This window comes from Triturus cristatus, chromosome 8 (genome assembly GCF_964204655.1).
Source record: "Triturus cristatus chromosome 8, aTriCri1.1, whole genome shotgun sequence".
Lineage (NCBI taxonomy): Eukaryota > Metazoa > Chordata > Amphibia > Caudata > Salamandridae > Triturus > Triturus cristatus.
The window spans coordinates 460,407,761-460,424,336 of NC_140591.1; the positions used below are offsets into that span (position 1 = coordinate 460,407,761).

Below are 16,576 nucleotides of genomic sequence, written 5' to 3' on the forward strand. Positions count from 1 at the left end.
ATCCATTGTGCATTTACATTGAGTATATGAATACATATAATTGTACTCTGACCTAGCACTGCCAGGCCTAGAAAGCATAGGGTGTGCGGGTCTGCCAGAATACATTGGGGTGGTCTGACTCCCTATTTACCTGCGTGCATGGGTCATCTGGTACCCAGTCGGGTGTAGAGAAGGCCACCGTCCCTCTCTGGATAGTGATGGAATTCAGCTGGGATAGAATTCAGGCGACTGTGACAATCCATCGAAATGCTCCTCTGCCTACACAGAGGCTTGGTGCAGTTTAAATAAAAAAACAGAACCCATTCATACTGTGCCTGAGTTCTGGTCCTACTGTCATGTTGATTCTACCCACCCAGAGCTGTCACCAAACAGACAGCAACAATCAAGGCCAGTGTGCGCAGTCTACCGGGTCCTTGAACAGAATCTTCTAAGGTATGATAATGTGCTTACGAGGAAATGTAATTCTAATCATACTTTTTTTAGTACACTGTATTGGCAACTGGGAAATAAAAGGCGCTGAATAAATTAATTTTGTGTCCGTCACCATATTTTTCTATGCAGGGGAAGGGAGAAGTTTATAATAATAAAGCTCCAGGTCTGCGGGGTTGTTGCTAGAAAAAAATGCTAACTTCTGTGAATATGTTTTTGGACTACCTAAAGATGGTGTAGGGCAATGTTCTCATTGTGTATAATTAACCACTGCACACGGAGCACTAGTTCTGTGTAAGTAATGGTGTGCATAGTGATAATAACAAAACATTTCAATCTAATTAGATGTTCAGCTAAACAGATCTTCACTTTCAAATACAGTATAATGTTCTATGTCAGAGATCCATTCATCAGAGAGACTACCAGGAGTGTTAACATCATTCAGTGATATTTTGAAAACATGGTATTTGTAGAGTTTCTGTAGGACCAAAAATATCAAAGGGGACCTTATACCAAACAATGCCATCCGGGACAGGAACTGCAGAAATGTTCACAAGGGACAGGTCTCTTTCCACTTTGTGTGTTGATGAATGAGGCTTCAATAACTCGGCTACCAGTTCAACTGCAGAGTGTTCTGGGAGATAATGTCCATTTAAATGTAAAAAGAATACTGTCACAAAACCAATCCATAAAAGGAAAAGCAAGAAAATGGAATTCCAAACATAAGTCCAATGTGGATTAATATATGCCCTTTGAGCCAAATTAAAAATGCACGAGTTCTATGCAATGGTGGTTCTGATGAATCCGAGGAAAAGTCATCAAAGTATGCAAAATAGCCAAAGGCAGTCATTGCAAACACAAGGACCTTCTGTGATGTAGAACTGGTATTTAATTACAATGGTGGATCATAATAAACAACTTTGTTTAACCCCTTCAGCGCGGCGGGAATTCCCCCGCGGTGCTGAAGGGTTCGAGCGCGGGCGGGGCCATGACGGAACGGTTCCGTCATGAGCACAGCGCAACCGATGCTCATGACGGAACCGTTCCGTCATGGGCATGGAAGGGGTTAAGATATGTGGTGTTGAAACTTGTGAATTTGCATAGGGTGTTTGTATGGAGTATGTAGATGTAACTGAAAGTAGCAGTACTTCAGTGTCAGATATCACCCGCTGGGGAACGACCCCTCTGTGTTGGTTAATGCTTGTAAAAGTATCTCCTGTATTGTAGTAAGAGGAGGTAGGTAAATACCCAAGAGCCCTCATGGCCTACTATGTAGGACTGGCCACATGGTATGGTTTCATCAGGTCAGTTGACACAGATCGTTTGTTTTTACAACCAGCAAGGGGTGGTAAAAGTACAGTTCTGGTACCTTCAACTAGCAGGACTGGGGACGAATTCTTTGTTGTCCACATTCCTCTCTCGGACCCGATCTTTGCGATCTAGCCAGGAGTTGCTGCTTGTACCTTCACTTCTCCAGTGGCAGAATGTTTCTTGAGCTTGTTGCTTTGCTGATATCAGTCAAATGTTTATTGGCATCAAAAGGCATCACCGTCACAATGTTAGGATTCCAAACAGGATTTCATAGGTATACCGACCTCCTAAGGATCTTCTAAGCAGATTGTTTAAGACTTTCTGGACGCCGATAGGTGGTGGATCCCACAACGACCTGGACCTAATACTCTAGCTGCTAAAGACTGCTTTAAGTCACAATTTTTCCTCTCCACTATTAAATTTCCCCTGGGATGATTGGGGGAGGAATAGTGCACAGCCACACCCAGGGTACTCATTGTGTTGCAATAAGCCTTCGAGGCAAACGCTGGTCCCTGGTCCGAATGGAACACAGCTACTGTATATGTCCCGAAGAAGACTTGCAAATCTTTTAGAACAGTTCTAGCGTCAGCTGATCGCTGTGGCCATACCCTTAGGAATGGAGAAAATGAAACCACCCCTAATAGAATGCATTTAAAGGACCCGTCACTGTGTAACGGTCCAAAGTGGTCCAGATACATACAGGCCAGAGGCTTGTTAGAAATCAATAGTGGTGTTTGCAGTGGGCGAGCTGTTGTAGAAACATTTATTTGTTGACAAATGTCAGATTTAAGGACATAGGCTTTAGTCTGTTTATATAGCCCAGTAATGTTAATGTTAATGTTGTAGACTTAATGCTGCAGTAGCAGTGAAACTGTAGCTGCTAAACCTACATGGGCAGAGGCTAACCCCTCATGTGCTGCCATGATCAACTCTGGTCTGCGATCTGAATTTGAAATTACTCTATCTCCCACTCCAGAAATATGAGTGAAGCAAATGTTTTGCAAACTCAGTAGGTGGGAGAATTTTGCTGGATATAACTTTGGCAGTGGTGTGCCACAGCGTCAAGCTGTGACAGCCACCATGATGTGATGATAGGGGGAGGAATAGGGCACAGCCACAGCCAGTGTACTCATGGTATCTTGGTAAGCCTTAGAGGCAAATGCTGGTCCCTGGTCCGAATGGAACTCAGCTACTGCATATGTCCAGATGAAGACTTGCAAATCTGTGTGGACCCGATTATACGAATCACACACTATAAGTGTGGGGAATTCAGGATCAGTATTCTCTAGTGCCAGAATTAGAGCTCTCAGTTCAGCCAGCTGTGCAGTGCAATCACCCAGTAACTGTGTACATGTTTTGATAGGTTGGAAGACTCCATCCATCAATTTACCTCTTACCGCTGCGCAGGTGGCTGAGTATTGATGTTTTGTTCCAACTGCAGGCTTGACAAAACCTTCAGTGTAAACTGTGAAGTCATACTGATCTAGAGCAATTATTTCACTGGGCACAGGGTATTCTTGTTCATATTGTAGGTATGCTTGTTTTTTTATGTAAAATCATAGTCTAGGTTGGTTGCTGTTAATGAGTAAATGTACATTATACACAAAGGACCTTGGATCAGCCCTCTTCTGCTTAATGGTCTGTTTAAGCGTTGATCACCATTCTAGTTCTGTCCACAGCCATACTGCACGAGGCAGTGGATCAGCCCATTAGTTTTATTGATGAGTGACAACATTTTACCTGATCACCTGTGTACAGCTGCAAAGAGATTTTCACTGTCTGGAATCGGCAGGGGATAATGCGTCCATCTATATATATCTTTTAGGATGATAGCGATAGCCCCAACACTTTTATGCACACGGTCTTTCCTACATTTATAATATCCCGGGGGGAGCACTTGATTAATGTCTGGTATAGAACTGTCATGTAACCACGTTTCTGTTCTGTTAGAAACAGGACATCCAGCTGTTCATCCTCCATTAGTGTAAGTAGCTCAAACGTATGGCGTGACAGAGATCTACAGTTGATAAGTGTGAGGTTCCATTTTTTGGGCCTAGGTATTTTAGCTCTGACTTCCTCAGGGCTGCAAAACGAAAAACTGCAGAGAGGGCAACACAGGTCCCCGTTCCCTGGCCATAATGGGGGCAGGTTATGGGAGAGTTTAAGCCTAAGCGAATAAAAGGATTGAGCTGAATAGCTTACCTTCTCCAAGGGGATTCAGGCAGAGTACCTGGCCCCTGGTCCCGTTTGGGTGCAGACAGTCTTGCCTTGAGCGCCAGCAGCGCGTGTCCGCTGCACGCCTGCATCCTAGCCGCCATTTAAAGCTGTGCAAATTAACATTAGAGCGTCAAGGTTGTATGACAGAGACATACATGCCTGAACCCCACATGCCTCTACAACGCAGTCCCAACCACAAATGCATCTTAACCACGCATTTCTTTACCACACAATTTCATTGTAAAGTCATAATTGGTATAGTGATATGCGTGATAAAGTTCACCACTACCCCAATCCCCCTCTCTGCTCTAACCCCTAAAATCCTATCATGCCCCCCCGCCCTAAGGTATAAAACCTACCCTGCCCTTAAAACTACCCTTTCACCTACCCCCGTCCTGTGGCCTAATACCCTCCCCCCTATCAATAACTACCTGGGTCTCAGCCACCCCGCCCTGAGCCCTAAAAACTTACCCTTGCGGTGCCATTAAAACTACCCCTACCCCTTACCCCGCCCTGAGACCTAAAACCCTGCCCCCTTTAAAATAAACTACCCCAACCCCACCGCCCTCAGCCCTAAAACCAACCCCAACCCCTAAAAACTCCTCCCGCAAAACCCAGCCCTAGCCCATAAAACTACCCGACCCCCTTCCCCCGCCCTGAGCCCTAAAACCCTGCCCCCTTTTAAAAAGATTGTCCGACCCCCCCTCCACCCTCCACCCTGAACCCTAAAACCGACCCTCACCCCAAACCGCCCCTGCCCCTAAAACCCTGCCCTGACCCTCCTCCACCCTAAAATCCTGCCCCCTTCCAAAAAATAGTCCGATTCGCATTGGCTGTCATGTGGCGCAAAGTGCAGCTCTTGCGGTTGCAGTCGTCGCTGTAGTGTGAAGAGTCCAGTTCACTGGATTAGATTAGATTTTATTAACTGTTCAATTAATTGAAATAATTACAGTAAAAGCAATATATATAGCAGTTTCTAGTGAATATTGCACTTGTTCTGCTATTGCACTACAGACGTTTTCTGTCACTTACTATACCCAGCATTAGCCTTCAGTAAATATTTCACTAATCACATTATTCCGCACCGCCCCTCTAAACCCCAGGCCTTCCTAAGCCCCACCCTCATTCCCCTCTCCTCTTTCATTTTAAATCACCCATAGATGCCCTATTCACTCCTGAAAATTTTTAAATTATGTCAGGGCTGCGGGCAACATTCTATTTGGAATGCTTCTTTAAGGGATCAATGTCAATTTGGCCCACCAGATTCTGTTGGTCTGCCACGGCTTTCATGTACCATATGAAGGGGCCTGATAACACGCTTGATTCACCCTTAGACAGTAAATCATAGCACTCCTACATGATCTGATATTCAAGATGCGGAACATTGGTCATAGCCAAAACTCCCTCAGTGGTATAAGACTCTCGCAGGTTCAGATCCCATACAGTAATGATTCCTCTGATTTACTGCACAGTCTGCATTGCTTACTCATTCCTCCATTTCGATGACCGATCCAGTAGCATCTTAAAAGTATCAAACCTCATCACCATCTCATAAGGGTTATTTTAGTTCTAATGGGGAGAAGCAAACTTGTGTAGGCTGAGGTAGACAGAGGTCTATAGCTCTGTGACCCAGCTGCCATGGTTTTATTATTCCCTAAGGGGCACATGCATCAAGGGATTTTTTTATTGCAAACAGTGCCATTTGCAAAAATCGGCCGTTTGCGATCGCAAAATGACCTTTTGCAATGCATGAAAGTTTTTGGGATGCGCAATTTAGGTAATCGCAATTTCTTGCGATTTCCTAATTTACGATTGCATTTAAGGAATCGCAATTTGTGATTTCTTAAATGCAATGCCAGAAGCACTTTGAAATAGCGATTTCGCTATTTTGGCTCGCAAATTACAGAAAAATTAAACTGGTCGGTAATTTGCAGAACTTTGAAAAATGCACTCAAGTGCACGTTACAATTTCAGGGGTGCAACAGGGTGTCCTTTTGGCACCCTTGCATCCTTGAAATTGCATGCGTAATTTGCGAGTACCTATTTGGTACTCGCAAATTGCGCATGAAATTTCCATTCATTCCTATGGGCCTGTAGGCTCTTAGGAATGAATGGGAAGCCTTTCCTTAATTGCGACTCTCAATGTGCGAGTCGCAATTAAGGAATGTTTAGGAATCGCAGTTTTTTTTAGCGATTCCTACATGCATAGGCTTTTGCGAGTCCTTAGTTGCGATTCCTTAATAATCGCAATTAAGGACTCGCAAAAGCCTTTCTTGATGCATGTGCCAGTAAGTCCTTTAGATCTTGTGCCACTGATAGGGTTTTTGCATGTTTTATTATAAGTTTATTCATGACCTTTATCGGGAGATCTGAGTTAATGATGTTTTCCACTTCCAAAGCTTGGAAGGACTTCTTTAGGAACAGCCTCCACTCAGTTTGGTTCCTGTATCCTCCTCCATAGCAGCTGCTTTAGAATACTAGTCTTAGCTTTTAAGCAGTAAGCTATCCATTTGGCACGCAGCACCAGATTTTGCATAGAGATGTTGAATACCAACCTAACCTGGGCTTGGCTAGTACACTCTGGGAGAGCAAGCAAATGTCTAAATTTGGCATATTGTTGTTTTTCCAACAATAGGTTGTTTTTGAACATTATAGCACCTTAGGAGAGGGTAGGCATTTATTTCCCCCCACCACCACAGTTAGAGGTGGTTGCAGGTTTGGTCAAGCCAAGCTCCTTTTTTGATGTCCCATTGCACATAATAGAGGCTTTGCTGAGCCCTTTAAAATTCCTCTTTCATTCAAGTGCATGCCCACGTATTTGAAACCTTTCACGCTCTCCAGTTTCACGCCCTCCATGTGCCATGACCCTTTTAAAATTAATTTCTTACTAAATACTTATTTAGGTTGATCTTAATTGAGTTAATCATTGCAATATCGGACCAAGGCTTTAAGTATTACGAGTGCTTTGTAGACCCACTTGGGTGTGGTTGAGCATATCCATATCATCTTCATATTGGAGTTCTTGGACATTTTGTTTAACTAGCCATGAGGGACATGATCTACTATTGATCGAATTGAATTCCAGATCTACCATAAAGCAGGGGTGTGGAATTTAAAAAAATATCTACTTGTCCATGGGGCAGGTTGCTTCATACATCTACTTGCCCTATAACAAAATCCACTTGTCCCCTTTGTGCCATGTAATGCGGCGACAAATTACGTCAGCAATCTTATATAGGAGTTCTGATATAGCCTCTCTAATTATGCCAGGGCTCGTACCATAGTAGGGTTTGAATACTAGCAATTCCCTTATGTTGCTACTTTTCTGCAGGTCTACATACTGGTGCTGAAGGTAGTGGTAAGCAATAGTTCAAGGGTTGGAATCCCCTTGAGTCTGTGCAAACCTACTAACTTGCATGTGTTTTAAGGGATTTCACCAACTCTTTTCTAATCTTTTCCAATACTGAAAAAGTTTAGAAATGTACTCCTGATAGTGGCAGATGTAAAACTTCTTCCAGGGTTGGGAAAAAAGTGGTTGGTGGAAAAGTGAACTTGAAACAGTCAGATTTTCACATGAGGTAATCTACACATGTACATTTGCTCATGGTAAAATGCAATCCACAAATATTTTCTAGGAGTACTATTTCTTGGCCGACTTCTGTAAATTTACGTAAATTGTATATATGCACTTAATTCAAGGATAGATACCATGGATGCACTTTTGAGACTCTAATAATTGGGCCTCTAAATAGGCCTGGCGTTAAGTTAACCATGACCTTTTGTGTTTAATAAAATTGTCTCTGTCTCTTTATTTCTCTTGGTCTATCAGCTGGCCTCATCGTAAGTGACAGTATTCTGCTCTTTTACAAGGAGCATATTGGCACACAATGTAGTTTTGTTCAGTGCCCGGAACTGCTGTGGCAATGTTTGCTTTTTGAGACCAAACATTGTTTTGCTTTTGCCAATGCTTGTTAGAACGGTGAGGGCCCAGCAACTCCCACACCAATGGTTTGTACAAAAACCATGCCTAAGCAAGTCACGCGTTGACAAAACCAAAAGGCTGACTACCAATTTCCGACCCACTGGCTTTGCCAATGCTTGTTTATTTTTTTTCTTCCCATAATCGTATTAAACTGGTTACACTGATTTTCCATTATGAATATTTTTGGGAAGTACAAGCATTCATCAACATGTTCCTAAATGATGCTGCAAAGATATGGAACCTAAAATCTTACAGTAGTTTAGCAAAATGTTTTTTTTCCTATTTTTTTGTGAACATTTTATTTTGCAAGCAAAGAATCATCACTCTTGCTTTCAGGCTTTTGTAAATATTTGCATATAACCAGAACATTCTGGGAGCATTATACATAGCCTCATATTACAAAACTTTGAAAACGTGTGTACACATTTATACTGGAACCACCGTCCGTTGTGCCGGACGATCTTACAACATTTACTTTTAGTACTCACCCTAATAAAGGCTTTACATTAACGAACCTATAAATACAAGCTTGAACAGCATTAACACATGTACACAAATATTACCCTAACTACAGACATTGCCCTTTCCGGATACAGAATGTGGTACTGTAAACTGGCAGCCAAAGGGGTAGTCCTGTAGGGGGTTGGGCCTACTTGTTGCCCTTGACCCCAAACAATATGTCCTGGCCGTCGGGCTATAGGAATTCCACATCCCTGCATAAAGGGGTTAAATAATAAAGGAGCAAGGATGCATCCTTGCTTAAGGCCATATCTGTATAGATTTTCTCTGAATTTGAACCAGTTTGTTGCCAGTTTGATTTTCATCCAGGTTTCACTATATAAGGACTCAAGTGCTTTCAGGAGACAAGGAGCGATCCCCTAGCCATGCAGCTGAACCCATATGTGGGCTCTTGGCTCATTGTCAAAGGCATTAGTGAAATCAATAAATGTGGCATATAGTGGCAAGGCATTTGACAGGGCAGAATTCGGTTGAAACAATGGGATCAGCTGTTTTTCATGCGATCACTGTTCAAGTTCTTTGTTCAGGAGGCATGTATAACGGTTTCCCTCTACATCTAAGAGTGCAATCATTCGGTAGTTACTTGATGCTTGATGGCAGTCCTTCGTATATTTTGGAACCAATATTCAACCCCCCCTTGCTACCCGTTTGAGCTGTCAGGGACTGTGCTTGTACAAAAGAAGTTAGCATAAACAGAAGTTAGGATGGGACCCCAGAGGAAGCAATCTGATTTAAGAAACGCGGCAGGCACTCCATTTGGTCCGGTTTCCCCCCAAACCTCTTAATTTACTTGGCATTCGTTTAACGCTTCTTAAGCTGGGCCATTGACTACTTCCATTGGGGAATATTCCCTTCCTTACAGAGGGATCTACCTTCCCCGGGCCCCCATTGCTTGTTTATTTGCCGCCGTACTAACCAGCAAACTTGGCTCAACCTGGGCTAACAAATTCTTCTCCCTTGGTGCCATGTGTTTGTGAGCATCTGGTTCACTGGAGCTTTGCATTGGTGGTCAGCACGGACGGCAAGATCTTGGCATGAATGGGCCTGGTCATGGTCACAAAGAGCCCAAACCTCACGATTTCTCCCTTGCTTCAAGCAGGAGCTTATCTGATGCCATACCAATGGGGCAGATCCTGGCAGGCACCTCTTGGGAATCAGGAACTTATTCCAGCAAAGGCTAGCAGGGCTCAGGCAGGTTTAGCTGCAGGTCTAGGCAGATCCAGCTGCAGCAGGTCAGGTGGGCAGTTGCACAGAGGCCTCTGGAGCTTGTTGTGTTCCTGTAGCTCAGAACAGGAGGTTGGTCAGCTGACCCTTAGAGTCACTCCAGCCTGGGATGAAGGTGCAGGTCCAGGCTTCCTTCTCAGCAAGCAGGGCAGACCTCAAGCAGTAGGGCGTCCTTCTTCTTTAATATTCACAAGTCCAGGAATATACTGAAGAGTTGGGTCTGAGGGTCCAATTTTGTTTATACCTGGTGTCCCCTTTGTATTGTGAGGCACTTCTAAAGTGCCCTCCCAGAGGTGTCTGGAATTTTCTTCCTCCCTGCCCTGACCCAGATTGTCTGGGGTTACAATAGACTAGTGTGAGACCCTTTGTGAGTGTGCTGAGGAAGCCCTTTTGAACTCCAAGTGTTGTAGTTGATGACCCCGCTCACCCAATCCTGCCAGATATGTCCCATCTTGTCCACATCTAGTTGCCCTCTGATACTATCTGGGAGGAATATACAAAGGCCAACTTCCCACTACAGGTAGTCATGTAGTCCAGTGACCCAGGATTAGGGTGACCACCTGGCATGGATGCAAATTCAGGATTCAGATCCTGGCAGGCACCTCTTGGGAATCAGGAACTTATTCCAGCAAAGGCTAGCAGGGCTCAGGCAGGTTTAGCTGCAGGTCTAGGCAGATCCAGCTGCAGCAGGTCAGGTGGGCAGTTGCACAGAGGCCTCTGGAGCTTGTTGTGTTCCTGTAGCTCAGAACAGGAGGTTGGTCAGCTGACCCTTAGAGTCACTCCAGCCTGGGATGAAGGTGCAGGTCCAGGCTTCCTTCTCAGCAAGCAGGGCAGACCTCAAGCAGTAGGGCGTCCTTCTTCTTTAATATTCACAAGTCCAGGAATATACTGAAGAGTTGGGTCTGAGGGTCCAATTTTGTTTATACCTGGTGTCCCCTTTGTATTGTGAGGCACTTCTAAAGTGCCCTCCCAGAGGTGTCTGGAATTTTCTTCCTCCCTGCCCTGACCCAGATTGTCTGGGGTTACAATAGACTAGTGTGAGACCCTTTGTGAGTGTGCTGAGGAAGCCCTTTTGAACTCCAAGTGTTGTAGTTGATGACCCCGCTCACCCAATCCTGCCAGATATGTCCCATCTTGTCCACATCTAGTTGCCCTCTGATACTATCTGGGAGGAATATACAAAGGCCAACTTCCCACTACAGGTAGTCATGTAGTCCAGTGACCCAGGATTAGGGTGACCACCTGGCATGGATGCAAATTCAGGATGGTGAGCGTACAAATTCAGGACAAAGGATCAAAATTCAGGACAGAAATTCAGGACCGAATGTAAGTTTAACAGACACATCCGAGGAGGTTACGCAATAGTATATAAGTAAGTAAATAGATAACCAACATAAGTACAATGTCAAAATATGTTTATATTCGGTTAAAAAGTAACAAAGCACACTAAGCAAAATTTGACTACTAATGTAAGGGACAGCTATCAGAGGATTTTGCCCCCTTAGTATGATTGCTAGTACACGGACAGTAGCAATATTGGTTTTAGTGCTTGTTTTTAAAATGTTACTTTTTCTCTGAACTAACAGACTTCAGAAGTTCTTTGTTCCTAAGAGAAAACTGATAGAAATCTGCCCACGAATATTTCATGTTCACCTGGATCTGCAATTCCGCCTTAAGAAGCTCAACATCACACCTATTTTGTGTCAGTCCAGGTGAACTTCAATTGAGAAAAAATCCTCTCAGTAGGTGCATTGCTGCCTAGTTAGCAAAGTTTAAATGACATGAGTTTTTTATGTTGGGAACATCACATGAGAACTTTGACAAAACATTCAGCCATTTTTGCACACATGGTAAGTTGGTGCCTGCCACAGGTCACAAAGCAGGAGCAATTATACTGTATTTGTTGAATAAGTATTGAAGTTCCAGATGACTGCTCAAGTTAAGTGACTCAGCAACTTTGCAGTCTGCTGAAAGGTGAGAATTTCTCCTAAGGAACGTGATTCTATTGCCAACAAGTAATGGCTCTCTGAAATATTAAGCCATTTTTCTAAATACTTTAAGGAGCATTCAAAAAATGTAAAACAATCTTGTTGTATGCTTGCACTCAACTCTGAATCATGACACTTTAAATAATTGTGCACTTGGAAGCCAAAGAACTGATTTTCCACTCTGTCCTTTTTTGTTCCGAAATATCCTGAAGAAGCCTGGTACCTCAGGGGCAGGATAGATGCATTGAAAATGATCAAAATGTCGTGAAGAATAAAAGGTAAGCTTCACCATGTGACATGGTGGCTTCCCCACTTTCAAGTTCTATAAAATTCCATATTGCTCTCAATGTTTTTTCTTGCCCAAGAGAAAGGAAATATGATTGTCATCCTGCCCAGTGAGCCACTGTGCTGTGAGTTGCCAAAACAAAGGCTGCCACTCTAGGTTCACAAAATAAATACATTCTCTCAACTCCGCTGTTCGCCTAGCTGCAGAAGAGAAATTGTTGTAGACTTTTAGAATAAAGGAATCTACATCCATAGAAAGTCCATTTATGGCTTATTTAGCGCAGTTGTTTAGGATGTGGGCAGGACAATTAGGCAGAATGTCTTAATTTGCTCCCTTCAAAATCTCAAATACAAAGTCATCGATAGTTGACACTTGCATAGTTTTCACAGTATGCAGCGACGTGCTCCAATTTCAACCCATGCTCTTTTGATTTAGTTGTGATCTGCTGTGAAATTGCAGTAGCAGTCTCAGCTGCATCGTCATTGAAATCCAGCAGAGTGTAGGTCATACCGGTAGTGAAATTGAAGTGCCACAACAAAAGTGGATATAGTTTAATGTTTCCTTTGTTTGAAGCATCGCTGCAAACTGAAAAATATCCATCTTGTAAGTTTTAAAATGCTTGCTGCGACGATAGAGGTGCAAGCAAATTTTTTGTGAAACGTGATGCCTTTGTGCGGCCGCAGGATGCTTTTTTCGCAACGGATGAGTCAGGGTAAATTTCTTTGAACAGCTTGAAGCCACATTCCAGGGAGCGGTAGGAGATGTGATGTTTGACAGCATGGTACACTTGGGTCGCCTCTGCAGCTGTGACCTACAGTTTAAAAAACTGAAAATACAACGGTATGAGCAGCAAGCGGAGAAAGTCTCCACTGTCAGCTGCCAACCCAAAAGCAATTTTAGTGTTCTCTTGATATGAACAGAGTGAAAAAGCATGTTAAAGGCAATCTGACTTGGTAAACACTGCTGCACATTTAAAGAGAGCCACCCACTGCTTTTTAGCAGTAAAGGAAAGGAAAAATAAAATGATAATAACTTTTGTTATTATCATTTGATTTTGTCCTGATGTCCGGCAGCTTTGCAGGGCGGGTCTTCTCTCACAACAGGAGCAGGGGTAGTAGTGAGCACACTGTAAGTGCTCATGATTGTTTGGCCACCCATCTCGGGCCGGCAAACATTCATGCGTAGTTTGCATGCTCTCCAAGCAGGCTGCACTACAGCCTGCATGGAGAACATGCCCAGGCTCCCAGTCGGCATCTGATCGCTGAACCACGGCGCTCAGACCAATCACCCACCCACTACCTCTGCCAGCTGCCACTGCTTAAAAAGAGTGTGACAAAGCAAGAAGGGAATACATTAATTACATGCAACTTATGTTGCATTATGACGAAGCGAGCAATGACTTACTTTGGCTACTTCCTGCTGGAAGCTTTGTTGCCGGTATGCTGAAATTGTCACCATCTGTGCACTGCCTGAGGCATTTTTCTTATGTTGTGATCCTGCCACCTGTATTTTGATATCCACTCTCCTCCTTTGGCAATGGAAAAGTCTTTATTACAGATGCTGCACTTTGCCTTGTATGCATCTTCTGAAGTCTTCCAGATGTTGGGGTGTGTAAGTTCCCATCCTGGTCTATGCTTTACAAAGTGCTTTTTTTCTTGGGTGACTCCGGCAAGAAGTCTGCCTGCAAGATTTCAAGTTGCATCTAAATATGCCTCAAAATCTAATGTGAACATTGCCTCTACAGCACCTTCACCTGACTCATAATCAGACATTGTGTTTTTTTCTGAAAGTACTCTGTACAATAACCAACAAACTTGAGATGTAGATGCATACTGTATTCAATGAAAAAGTAAAATGTATCAGGCACTTACTTTCCTCTCGCTCACTGGCCTGGCCCACCTACCACTGCCCCTTAGGCTCTGACATTCTGCCAAGAGTGGAATAGAAGGACTTCTATACAGGCCCATATGTCTTAAAGACCTGCCAGTGCTTGTAAGAGTTGTCATATGCCGCATTTGACGAAGGGGCGCTAGGTGGCGCGCTAGTAAAATGGCTGCATACGAGTAGAGCTCCCGCCGCCCGGTGCTCTTATCCTGCTGTTTCCCCTCCTGGCTAGGCTTCTTGCTGGCACCGGACACCGCCGATAGCGGGGCCCGGGCTTTCTGCCACAGCACGGTGCGGGTTGGCTGACGCAGCCGCTCCTAACGCCGGCCCCGCGACACGGAAGCGGGCGCTGGTGAGCGCGGAACTGCAGGAGGTGAGCCGCGGCCGGCGGCATTCAGTAATTTAGCCCGCGGCTCGCCACGAGGAGCCTAGGCCGCGCTGACTAGAATGCCGGCGGCGGCAGTGGTGTGGTGCCGCCGGACTTTGTTGGTGTGGAGCCCTGGACCGGCGGTGGTCGCGGGAGACAGTCCTGCCCTGCAGTGAAATGCAGGGGATGCCCTGAACTTATGTGACGCCCTGAATGCAACGGCGGGGGCAACGGAGATGCGGAAGCGGTCGTGGCCTGCTGGTGGCGCCATGAGGTGTACTCATTGACGGAGTTGTAGTGCGACGGGCCCCCTGTGGCCTTCCTGGGGTGCTGCTGCGACCTTGCCAAAATACTTGAGGTTCTTCGGCGAGAGGCCTGCCCGAGCGCTTGATGGCGATCCCCTGGAGGGGATTTCGCAGGCCTGACAGACGCAGTGAGGTGACTGGAAAGGTGGAGTGGGCCTCCCTACACTTCGCGGTGGAGCGGTGGGTCCGGCGCTGAACTATCTGGTGACCCTCGTTGCAGTGGACTGCCCTGAGACCTGCTGCGACGGCGCGGGGCCCTGGAGCCTTGGGGGCCCGCCGGCTGCAGTGTGGTAGGCGATCAGAGGACGACCTGATACCGGACTACGAGGTGAGCGGTGGTGGCGGAGGGGGCGGCTGCCCGGTGCTGGCGTGGGGGGAGTGCCTGAGCTCCTAGCGCATACCAGAGGAGCTGACGCGCGGCGGTAGCTCCTGGAACCTTTACCTGCAATGCGGCGCCGAGGGACCAGGAAAGGCACGGACTGACCTGTGGGTGTTCGTGGTGGCGCACGCTGACTGAGGAGACCTGACCTAACTGGAGTTGAGGTGCTAGCTGGGGCGCAAGTGCAGCTGCCAGAGGTAGAGGCGGCGGGCATTCATCAGCCCTACCTGGCGAGGGTCACCGACGTCCAGACAGAGGAGGGGTGCCCGATGGGGGACCCTGATATATCGGGGGAGTGACGTGCGACGGCCACTGGAGGCCCACGAAACTCGTGAGTAACAGCAAGCTGATTCCTCCTGGTCGACAGCTGCGGACCCTGCCGGGGGGGGGGGGGGGGGGGGGGTGCTCTGGCTTCCTTCTCCTTCCTCCATCCTTGCAGCGTTGCCGAAGAGACTGTGGTGTCGACTCTCTCCTGTTGTGGTGGCCTGGGTGCCGGGACCTGGGCCACCTGCCTGGTGTTAGAGTTATCGGCAGATGCCTACGGCGCAGCAATTAGTCATGGGCTGGCTACGGAACGCGTCAAAGGGAAGCCGGGCACAGGCGGCGGGCCTGGGCCCCGTGCCGGGATGCCGCGGTGAAGGTGGGGAGCCTCAGGCGGCGGCGCTTGCGGCAAAACTGGACACAGTGCTAGCTGCGGTGGAACGAATTGGCTCTACCCTGGAGCAGACGAAGGCTTCTCTAGAGTCCCGGATTGATAAAGTCACAGTGGACTTCACCCTTCTTCATGCGGACCACCGCAAGTTAGCAGACACAGTGGCCCAACAACGGCGCACGCTCCTAGATGTCCAGCCAGTGGTGAATAATCACACTGCAACATTGCAAGACCTAATATATCGCGTCCACACCCTGGAAGATCGTGTTGAGGATGCCGAAGGGCGCCCCCGGCGCAGCAATATCAGAGTGGTGGGATTACCGGAGGGCAAGGAGGGACGACATCCAGAGCAGTATGTTGAGGGGTGGCTCCGAGACCTACTCCCCCCGGGGGCACTCTCCCCGCAGTTCGTGGTGGAGCGGGCCCATAGGGTCCCGGCACAGAGGCCCAAGCTGGGGGCTCGACCCCGCCCCTTTCTGTTCAAACTTCTCAATTACCGGGATAGGGATGTGGTGCTACGCGAGGCCAGGAAGTTGGGCGCCATCACAGTGGGAAGTGGGCAGGTGATGTTCTTCCCGGATTACACAGCGGTGGTGCAGAGGCGGAGAAGCAGCTACCTGGCGGTGAAGCGCCAACTGCGTGACCTGGAGATCCCATACTCCCTGCTGTACCCGTCGCGCCTCAGAATGGTCACGAAAGAGGGGACCCAGTTCTTTGATGCCCCGTCAGATGTCTGGGACTGGCTAGAGGAGACTGGGCAGAGTAGGGGACAGAGGCCTCCGGATCTGGAGCTTGGCAGTCAGCGGGGGAGGAGACCAAGGCGGAGGCGGCGGAGAGGGTCACACAGGGATGCAGGATTGGGCCCGGGAGTGGCGCCGAGCCCGCAGAGGATGCGCCTAGAACGCCAAGGCGCGCTGGAGGCAGTGGCAACTCTCGGGTCTATGAGCAGTCAGGGAGATGTGGACACTCATGGACATGGCGAACCCGAGACCAGCAGATCGTCCTCTCCGTCCACCACGCTCTCTGAGGACCA

The 16,576-nt window shown here is 46.8% G+C and overlaps 1 protein-coding gene and 1 pseudogene across 2 annotated transcripts in view; one reads left to right on the forward strand and one right to left on the reverse strand.

Annotated features, from left to right (window-relative positions):
* CDADC1 (cytidine and dCMP deaminase domain containing 1) overlaps positions 1 to 16,576 on the forward strand; it is a 468,682-nt gene that overhangs the window by 156,093 nt on the left and 296,013 nt on the right. The gene's annotated exons all lie outside the window — the stretch shown is intronic.
* Positions 12,312 to 13,728, reverse strand: LOC146802331 (uncharacterized; annotated as a pseudogene).